The 11,605-nt window shown below is 33.2% G+C and overlaps 1 pseudogene; it reads right to left on the reverse strand.

Moving 5' to 3' along the window:
- Nucleotides 1–4,339: 4,339 nt before the first annotated feature.
- LOC112032074 (GDSL esterase/lipase At5g03610-like) lies at nucleotides 4,340–9,273 on the reverse strand (annotated as a pseudogene).
- Nucleotides 9,274–11,605: the final 2,332 nt, after the last annotated feature.

Below are 11,605 nucleotides of genomic sequence, written 5' to 3' on the forward strand. Positions count from 1 at the left end.
GGAAGATGAGGTCCTAGCCATAGGACAAGATGCTTGTTGTATAGTCTCAGATCTTTATGTTGAATGGGTGATTGATTCAGCTGCTTCCTACTATGTCACTCCAAGAAAGGAGTTATTCACTTCATACAAAGTGGGAAACTTTAGGAGAGTGAAGATGGGCAATGATAGTTATGTCGATATTGTGGGAATTGGTGATATATGTGTTAGGGCTAACACTGGATACACCCTGATTTTGAAGGATGTGAGACATGTTCCAGATTTTCGCCTGAATTTGATTTCCACTCATGTTCTTGATAAAGAAGGTTATGGCAATTATTTCTGTGATGGAAAATGGAGGCTTAGCAAAGGATCATTGGTGTTTGTTAGAGGGAAGATTTGTTGTACACTTTACAAGACACAAGTAAAGTTGTGCAAGGATGTTATTAGTGCAGCTCAGAAGGATTCTTCGCCTAACTTGTGGCATAGGCGGCTGGCTCACATGAGTGAAAAAAGGTTGCAGATTTTGGTAAAGAAGTCTCTCATTACCCTTGCCAAAGGTACATCACTAAATTCTTGTGGTTTTTGTTTATTTGGTAAACAACATAGAGTTTCATTTAATATATCCTCTACTAGAAAACCCAATGTATTAGATCTTGTTTATTCTGATGTATGTGGTCCCACTGTTATTGAGACTTAGGTAGCAATAAATATTTTGTTACATTTATTGATGATGCTTCACGAAATGTGTGGGTTTATGTTTTGAAAACAAAAGACCAAGTATTTGAGCACTTCAAGAAGTTCCATGCCATAGTGGAAAGAGAGAAAGGGAAGCCTTTGAAGTGTCTCGGTAGTAATAACAGAGGTGAATACACATCTAATGAATTCAAGAGTTATTGCTCCGAAAAAGGCATTAGACATAAGAAAACAGTTCCTGGTACCCCACAGCAAAATGGTGTGGCAGAAAGGATGAACCGCACTATTGTTGAGAAGATCAGATGTATGTTGAAAATGGCTAATCTGCCTAAGTCATTTTGGGGTGAAGCTGTTGTGATTGCATGCTATCTAATTAATAGATTTCCATTAGTTCTTTTGGAGTTTGATATTCTAGAAAGAGTATGGACAGGGAAAGATGTTTTTTACTCTCACTTGAAGGTATTTGGGTGCAAGGCATTTGTTCATGTGCCTAAGGAACAAAGATCAAAGCTTGATAGCAAATTCACTCCTTGTATATTTGTTGGATATGGAGATGCAGAATTTGGCTACAAGCTATGGGATCCAAAAGAAAAGAAGATGATCAGAAGTCAAAATATAGTTTTTCATGAGAATAAAAACTTGGCGAACTTTAAGAAAACTGAGAAGCCTAAAGCTACAGTTGAAAGTATTCCTAATCTTACACCTACCTTTTCTTCCTTAGATAATGCCACAAATAGGGAAGATGTACAAGATGAGAATTATGGTGATGAAACAACTGAATTTGATGCTGATGAGCCAGTAAGTGTTGATGGTGATGATGTGACAAATACAAATGGTGTTGAGCAGGGGGAGTAACCTCCTCCACTAGATATGGTAAAACCTCAAGTGAGAAGGTCTACTAGAGAGCGTTATCCATCGACTAGATACTCCACTTCTGAGTATACTATGATTACAGAAGAAGGGAGCCGGAAAGTTTTCAGGAAGTACAGTCTCATAAGGATAAGCAATGCTGGTTGAAGGCTATGCATGAAGAGATGAATTCTTTGAATAAGAATAAGACTTATGACTTGGTGGAACTTCTTAAAGGCAGGAAGGTACTAAGAAACAAATGGGTGTTTAAGCTAAAGAAATATGGTGACAAGTTAGTGAAGTACAAAGCTCGATTGGTGGTTAAGGGTTTCAGTCAAAAACAAGGGATTGAATTTGATGAGATATTTTCTCCAGTAGTCAAGATGAGTTCCATTCAAGTAGTTTTGGGATTAGTAGCTAGCTTGGATCTTGAGCTTGAGCAACTTGATGTGAAGACTGCCTTTCTTCATGGTGATTTGAAAGAAGAAATCTACATGGATCAACCAAAGGGATTCAAAGTAAAAAGGAAAGAACAAATGGTTTGCAAGTTAAAGAAGAGTCTGTATGGCTTGAAGCAAGTTCCAAGATAGTGGTACAAGAAGCTTGACTCATTCATAGTGGGTCACGGGTACACGAGGACAAATGTAGATCATTGTGTGTATGTCAGAAAATTTTTCAATGGTAAATTTGTTATTCTTCTGTTATATGTAGATGATATGTTGATAATAGGACAAGATGCAGGTGTGATTGGATATTTGAAGAAGGACTTGTTCAAGTCATTTGATATGAAAGACTTGGGTCCTGCAAGACAAATTTTGAGTATGCAGATTCTACATGACAGGAAAGCTAAGAAGCTATGGTTATCATAAGAGAAATATATTGAGCGGATTCTTGAAAGGTTCAATATGAAGCATGCCAAGCCAATCTATACACCTCTTGGTGCTCATTTCAAGTTAAGAAAGAAATCTTGTTCTTCATCCAAGAAAGAGAAAAAAGACATAGCATCAACTATTTATTCCTCAGCAGTTGGGAGTTTGATGTATGTTATGGTCTGCACACGGCCAAACATTGCTTATGCAATTTGTGTTGTTAGCAGATTCATGGTTAATCTTGGTAAAGATCACTGGCAAACAGTGAAGTGGATCTTCAGGTACTTGAGATGTAGCTCTAAATTGTGCCTGACTTTTGGTGATCCTAAACCAATTTTAGAGGGTTATGTAGATGCAAACTGGACAGGTGACCTTGATGGTAGGAAATCTACATCGGGGTATTTATTTACTTTTGCAAGGGGAGCTGTATCATGGCAATCGAGATTGCAAAAGTGTGTTGCCTTATCTACAACTGAAACTGAGTACATTGCATCTAATGAAGCAGGTAAAGAGATGCTTTGGTTGAAATGGTTTCTCCAAGAATTGGGTTTGAAGCAAGATGGGTATGTAGTTAATTGTGATAGTCAGAGTGCTATAGAATTAAGCAAGAATTCTATGTACCATTCATGCTCGAAGCACATTGAGGTGAGATACAATTAGTTAAGACTAGTTGTTGAACAACAGTCATTTGAATTAGAGAAGATTCACACAGATGAAAATTCAGCTAACATGTTGACCAAGGTTGTGTCAAAAGAGAAGCTAAAGCTTTATGTTGGGTTGGCCAACATGAATTTTAACTAAAGACTTGGGTTAAAGATCTCCTCCATAGTGGGCTGGAGGGGGAGATTGTTGGGTGCAAAGCACTATGTGGGTCCAGCCCACATGGCTTGTCAAAGCTCATTAATGAGCTTGTCCTCTCAAGCCCACAAAATCAATTTTTTGGTTCAATACAAAGCTGAGCATGCATGGGAAGGTCTGACTTCTCTTAATGAGAAGTGATACTAGGCGTGTGAGACATGCTGAAGAAAAAGAAAAGAAAGAAGAAAAGGCCATTCAGCCAGTGTGTGAAGAGCTGAAACAGAGAGCCATATTCAACCATTTTTGTGGTGAGTTCCAAAGAGAGCAAAAAGCACAAAGACATATTCAGCCACTTCAAGAGGTGCAGTTTGTGTGAAGAAAGAGAGAGAAACACAGTGAGAGTGTGAGAGAGTGAAAAAGAAAAAGGAGACATTTTTTTTTATCAAGTTACACACAAGGAAGATAAATTAGTAGAGTTCTCATGGAGTTTTTGAATGCTACAACCATGGAGAGTTGGAGTATTCAAAGGAAGATTTTGCTAGTGGCTTTGTGGTGAGATTGTATTTATTCCTTGAGATTTATTTGTTCTATATATAATTTATTGTGGACTCAAGTTTAGCATAAACTTGATAGTTGTAATCTCTATTTTATAGTGGATATTTTTCGGAGCTGCTCCGTAGTTTTTTCCTCTACATTAAAGGGTTTTCTACGTATTATTTGGTGTTTTTGTGTGGTTGTGTTTATGTGGTGTTTGCTAGATTTTTTTTTTTGTTTCTATAATATTGCTATTGCTTGGTTGTTATATATTTTAATTCACACATAGACATAGAGGGGATTTGGATTTTTCCCCAACAGTTATAGGGCACTTTCTAAGAGTGCCAACTTGACAAATATCCTTGAAATACTTATCATACAAAAAGCTCGGGCAAGACTCAAATACAAAAATTTTGTCTGGTTGCAAGCTCCCCCCTAGTCCATCAGCTGCTGCATTAGCCTCTTAGTCTTATAATGTGTGAATAGGAAGGACCATCTAATCAGATTGATAAAGGAACTCAAGAAGTGAGTGCCAATATTGAACAGCCCAAGGGCAATCCCGCAAAACGTGAATTGTGGACTCGACTACACCTAGGACAAATGGGGCTGATCCCATGTTAATGCTGATTATGCAAATTTATTTATTTCATTCTTACATATGACCTAACTCCAAACCATATTACAAGTTACAACTGAACAAAAATGGCTTCACAGACAAATAAAGACATAATAGAAACTAGGAAATTACAAAACAAACAAATTACCCCACAATAATTTTTAAACCTCGTCGTTCTTGTTAAGTCTAGTAATTAAAGTTGTTCAAGAGTGGTTTGCAAAGCTGAATACACAGCACTCCATCCTTCTTGTGTAGGATGAGCTGAGTCCCAAAAGAATGCTGCTTCGGGGTCATCACATACTGTGTATTTCTTGGTCCCATTCACATCTACACTTCCACAGTAATATTCACTGCTTATACCACCACAACATGGTTTCAGTGGGTTCTCAAACTTTGTACTTCCTGCACAAATTGAAGATGAAGATATTGCTCTATTAGTATAAGACTAGAATTCAATTTGTTTGATTCCTGAAAGTGAACCAAAGTAATCGAATAAGGCTCTGCATGGCCACTCATGATTTATGGGTCAAGGGTTTTTATAACTTAGGACAAAGGCCCAAGCAAACAAACCAACCAAGATACTTTGAAAGCGTGCAAATTTTCATGTTCTATTCCAAGTACATGCATAAAATTCATTCCTTTCATCATTTAAAAGGGGGTAAAATGAAACCTTTTATTTTATCCACAAACTTTCAAAATGACAGTACTTAAAGGTGTGAATTAAAATGAAACAGTTAAAATTTTGACTTAATTAACAGATTTGTTATTTTGTGGACAAACAATTTACTTCATTGTTTGCTCCAATTACAATTTAGTCCCTCATTTTTTGAATTGCTACATTTTTACCCTTAAAGTTTGAATTAAAATAAAATCTTTAGGGGTAGTTTGGACAGCATTTTAGTCTATACAAATTAGAGATTGAGCTTAGAACACCAAAATGGATCAAACCCAATTGAAATGATGATCTTGATATTCCAGAAATGAAAGAAAATACGTCAATGAAAAATATATTTTGAAAATGAAAGTAAATGTATAATCACCTGTCTGGTTTCCTTAATTCTCTAATACGGACATGAACGAGTCATAAAGATTGAGAATGACGAAAGTAGAAACTTTGGTTTCGTTGTTCAGCTTTGCCACAGCTTGCTGCAACAAAAGGTTATGGAAGCTAACAAGTGAATTTTCTGTTCCATTGCACTGTTGGAATGAGGATTTGATTGTGCTCCTAGGGAGACATCCCAAAGGCTGTAAAGCTGTCATAGCAATTTTCTTAACACCCAAGCCATGAATGCGTTTCAAGTTGACTTTAAGTTGCTTGACCACTGAGGTAATGAAGGATGGAAAACCCTACAATGGATGGGTTGAGATAGCAAGCTCAGTACTAGCATAATATGGTCTTAATAACCATGCTTTTTATATATTTTCATGATAAAATAAACAATAACCATGAAGGAAAAACAAATGATGAGATAATACTTAGATGTATATATAAGAGATCTAATAAAGTTTGATCAAATTTTATATTTGAGCAGTTCTTTTTAAATGATTTTTCATATATTTGATCTACTCAACGAGACTCATTAAAGTGAAATCTGATAATAAGTTTACTTTTTTGGAATAAAAACCGAAGCCTTATCCTACTTCAAATGTGAATAAACTAAATTGGAATATCTAAGAGACAATTAGTCATTTAAACGTCTTCTTAAGACATAGTTTTAGTTGGCAGTTGACACAATGTTGTTGAGCTATCTTATAGATATAAAAGGAAGCTTTAAAATCAGATGAAGTTAATAAACAAGAAATATGAAATTAAAATTAACAATAGTATAAGGACTAGTAATCATGGAGGTCTTTTCATTAACTGCAAGCGTGGGAATCCTGTTCCTACGTTATACATGAGATAGTGATCGAATCTTAAGTTTGGGAAAAAAAAAAAAAAAAAAAAAAAAAAACCTCAATATTTTTGTTTTTTGTTTTTTTATTTTTATGTTTAGGGGTGGAGGGGTGTGAGACACATCAAAGACTATGGTCCATGAAGGGAGCCCATAAACCATTGGATCCCAATATCTGATAACTTTTACTTAATTCATTTGTCGGATATAAAAAGATGCCAATGGACCCTCCAAATAAGTCCAATAGTATTGGGTCACACATGACTGACATGTATATATTTTACAGTGACCAATGAGTTCAGATACAAGACAGAGACCAGGATTTCCGGAACCACAGAGATCCACCTAACCTAAACACTGGGCCCATTCTTATGAAATTCGCAGAACCAGCCCAAAGGAGACAAGAAACGTGTAAGTGTACAGAACTTAATTTTGCTGTCTTTTCTTGCAGGTTTCATATATCATTATATGGACACTGCTTGTCTGTAGTGATCCAGTGCATTGAATTTGAGCCTACCCAAAGTGGACATGTATCATATTTTTATCATATGTTTGAATGGGTCACTCTCCAGTGCACTGGAGCCAAATTTTCCTTATTAGAGCACTAGTAGTGAATATGTATTCAATTTTTATCGCATATTTGAATCGTGTCAACTTTTAGTGCATTAGAGCTAAACTTTTTTTATTAGAGCTCTAACATTAAGTGAAATTTGACACATCAAAAACTAAAAAGCCACTTACATGAGATGTTCTAAATATCCAAAAATTTGACATAGATGAAGAGTACCATTCCAAATTTGGAACGGTAAAAGGTAAATTAATTTTTTTATTCAAATCCTCTCTCCTTTTCTCCACTTTCTTTTCTCTCTTAGTCTCAGACTGAAGACTTCTCTCACCCGGCCTCTCTCTCTCTCTCTCTCTCTCTCTCTCTCTCTCTCTCTCTCTCTCTCTCTCTCTCTCTCAAACCTTGCTGTAGAGATCAATTGGTAGAAATCGAGAAGGTAGAGTGGTAGATGGAGAAGAAGAGAGAGAATACAAAAATGAATAGAACATGAAAATAAAACATGTGATGTAAAGTGTATTTTTAAATGCTATATTAAAGTAGCAAAACTAAATTATTTTAGTGTGTGAAAATAGAATTTTTCTGCTTCAGCGGATGCTAATGCTCTTATATAACATTTTGGCTGTAACAGTATAAATTATGACTCAAATTACTTCAACAATTAAAAACCTTTGTCAATCATTTATCACCTGATTTTTGCTTGTAGTGGACGAAAGCCCAGGTGTGAGTCATAAAATCATATTTATTGGCACATTTTCATTCATATTTCTTCTCTTTTCCACTATTTTTTCTTTGTGTGTGTAAAGCTAAAAAAATTAAACATATTTATTAGAAATGTATTAAGTATATTAGTCCAATATAATATGTTCAAGTCCTGTATATAATTATGTTATGATTCATTGTAATAATATCATCTAAAATTTTACTTATTTTATGTTCTTTCCAACCTATCGTCCAAACACATTAAGAATTTATCATCACACTGTCCAAAAGGGTTAAGCATGTTCTAATTTTCAAAATATATAAAATAGCTAGACACAGTTAAAAAAAAAAAATAAATAAACAATCTCTGCATAGAGCTAGGTCCAATAATAAATCTCGTGTGAAAAACAGACACATCACCGTCACTGCAATAATTCTTTCCACGTAATCGAAAATTCACCATACTTTGGGAGCTGGGAGATGGGGGCAGAATGGTATGACGTGGTCACTTTCCCACATGAAATACAAACATTTTTGTGTTCCCGATGTCCTATATATGTTGGAGGGGTACGTATAAGTCATGACGGTGGGGACACTTATTCACATGATTCAGAATTCAGGGTGCACAACTCAAGGCAGTGGAATATGGAGCATAGACAGAAAATGATAGTTCTTTGTAATGATTATTTATTTATTTATTTATTTTTTAGCAATAAAGTTGTGGTGGTTAATAGATCCAATAAAGGGTTTCAGTATCAATTAAAATTAGTTGTTATGAAATGAAATTTAAATTTTAAATAAGGTGACATTATATAAAATTTTAAATTAATGAAAATTATATAATGTAACCCTAGCTAGAGATCCTAATCCTATTAAGAGAGACTGCATTTGAAACTAAGGGATAAGTATAAAGAAAAAATTAGTAATATTTTTCTCAATCCTTAGACTAAATGGTTTTTAATTTTTAAATAAATTTTCCAATCTAATAACTGATAGAATTTAAAAATTTATCCTTTAATATCAACCCTTGGTTTCAATTGCACCCAATGCTGAATCTCAAATATTCTCAATCCCTATTTGACATCATCCGCGTGCAAAATGTTCTTATTAAAATAATTGAATTCAACCACCTTGATTTATGATTAAACAATCTTCATATATAATTTTTTTTTCATAATTATTAAAATAACATATTTTGATTGATATACAAGAATTAAAATGGTGTTAGACTATCAGAGGTAAACTTACATAAATGTTATATTGTTTTAATTATAACTAAACATTTTAGTAAGTTGTGAAAATTTTTATGTATCTACAAATAACATTATGACTGCAATGGATAAGTTATATGGAAAGGTCAATTTATGATGAGAGTTTTACAACCCTAGTGCTAATCAATTATACACTAATCAATTATATATATTTTTTCAATACTTCCCCTTAGTTCTAATTTTTCAAAAATATGGTAATTTGTTGTATTATTATATATGTATAATGTATATGTGTGTATAGTTCTCACCTGAGTAGTCCCATTCCAGACCTCATAAGCACTATAATCATTACCAGATAAGGTGACGAGTGCCATAGAGGAATCTACGTCTGAAGCGTTAAACGCATTAGTTTTGATGAGTTCTTGGAAGAAATCAATCTGGGTGGTCATGTTTGGGTCTGAAACCAACGTATTGAACACACCAGTGCCTCCAAAAGCAAAGTTCATGCCATATTTCAAGTCATTGACCCCATCTTCCCTCAATCTGTACGGAATTGGAGACTTCAAACCTATGAACTTAGCTGCATGGTTACAATTAAGCACAAGATCAGGGATGCCTAGCTAAGATTGAAGTAGTCAGATCATATGTTCAATTTTCATCCCATTGAAAGAAAAATGTAAATGCTACTTAATTTATGTCACTATCAGAGAATTCAAAGCGTGTGCAGCTTTCATTGAAAGCTCAATAATGTTGTACTCGAAGCATCAGGTATTTTTGAAACACCACCCCCTAACAAGTCCTACTCTAGTAATAGTACTTGCCAAAAGAAATAGTCAAATCATGCAATATTTTACTTGAACGGTTGAACATTATGCACCACAAGAAAAAAGTCACTATCATAATAAGGGTGGTTATATACTTATATATACTACAATTATCAACTGCTACTATATATATATATATAACAATATTATCAACTGCGACATTTATCAATTAGTAACATGTGCTTAATTTTTTTTTTAATTATAATTAAAAGTTACCTAATGATCAATCCCAACCGACATCTTTTGTTTGGGGAGAGAATAGATTTTAACTGACAAAGAGTGGATAAAAAGTTCATAGAGTAGAAGTACTAACTAAAGTAATTTCTCAAAAAAAGAAAGTCCTAATTAAAGTAATTTTAAAAAGTAATCTAGAAAAGAAAAAGTAATTTAAGGAAAGGAAAAGGGGGACTTTCAAATTTTCTTTAACGATGATATAAGCAAATGATGAATCCACCTCTACTATTCTTTAACTCACATTAATCGGCCCTTTTAAATGTCTAATTAGTTAGTTTTTGACAAGTAAGAGGTTATTCAATGTTAATGACTAGGAGAAGGAGACAAAGTAAGACAGTGATATATATTTTTTGGGTGATTGAGACAGTTCAACCTAAAAAAAGAAGAAAGTACTTAAAAAACAAAAAGAGGAAAACTGTGTTAAGGTGATGGACAAAATTAAGGAGTTTCAACAATAAAACAATTTGTCACAGTTTTAACGTGAATGTGAGAAGTAAAGAAAGTTAAATGTAAATGTAAAAGTGATAGATGGTTAATTATAATTTTTCATGTAGAATAGTTATGAAAAATGGTATTGATAAAGATTGTGGTTGTAGAATAACTATAAGCCTCAAAACAAAAGGTAATAAACACTAAAATTTGAGTAGGTATACAAAAATTTTCATAATTTTCTGTTTATAACGGTTTATTTGACCAATTATGATAAGAGTAATATTACTCTTATGAGTCCATTACCAACACTATTTTTATTAATACTAATTATATCACATCAACTCAATAGTTATAATAGGTTTTAGTTAGCTCAATTAGTAAAGATTCTAGTTGTCAAGAAAGAAATTTGGTGTTAAAACTTTGTCTACACCAAAAAAACCAATTAATCTATTAATTTAATGATAAAGAACAATTATAAAATGAACACAGTAGTTGTGAAGAAGATGATAATAAATTTTGCATATCTAAACTTGTTAAAATAACATTAAAATTAATAATAATACATCTAAGGACACATTACTTTTTATACATACATACCAACTTTTTTTTTTCATAACTCACCATTAATTTTTAAGCAAGTTGTGTAATAGAGTGTGAAAATGAGTTTATTTGTAGTTTTTATGAATTAACAATGACCAGCATTATGCCCGTGCGATGAACAGCTTAATCAAAATTCATATGTAAATAATTTTTTTATTAATTTACTTAAAATAAATAATAAAAATAAATGAATGTTTACTTTTAAGTTACATAATGAATGCATGTTGTGTGAGACTAAGGTATCATAAAATGCACATATATATATATATATATATAATTGAATGGAAGATGGTAGAGGTACCTACAAATATTATATTATATACGCTGACTTTTTTTTTTTTTCAAAGAAGCGTTTCTCTCTCTCTCTCTCTCTCTCCCCCCCCCAAAACAAAATGATTATAATAAGATTAGCTAGACAAGGGTAAGACTACGCCACCTCTTTTCTGCAATAAATGTTAAATTCAAATCATTTCCATGCATATACACACACATGTAGCGTGCAACGCACAGGACTTAAACTTTGATTTAAACTTAAACTTGGTAGGGTGAAACTCACTCAACTTTCAATGTCTTCTTCCATACTTTCAAGGATAAAAATTAAATTCTCATGTGGGTCTCTCTACTTCAAATTTTTAAATGTTTAGTAATTTAGATTGTTCTTAATTATTGAATTGAGATTTTACTTAAACATGATTTCAATTATTGTTTTGGATAGTTTTTAACTATTAAATTCAAGTGTTTTCCATTTAAATATATGTGATTAATTGAGCCTTAAAGTTCGATGTGTTATTGAAAATCATTTATATATAT

The sequence above is a fragment of the Quercus suber genome, unplaced genomic scaffold (assembly GCF_002906115.3).
Source record: "Quercus suber isolate HL8 unplaced genomic scaffold, Cork oak 2.0 scaffold_693, whole genome shotgun sequence".
NCBI classification, from domain to species: domain Eukaryota; kingdom Viridiplantae; phylum Streptophyta; class Magnoliopsida; order Fagales; family Fagaceae; genus Quercus; species Quercus suber.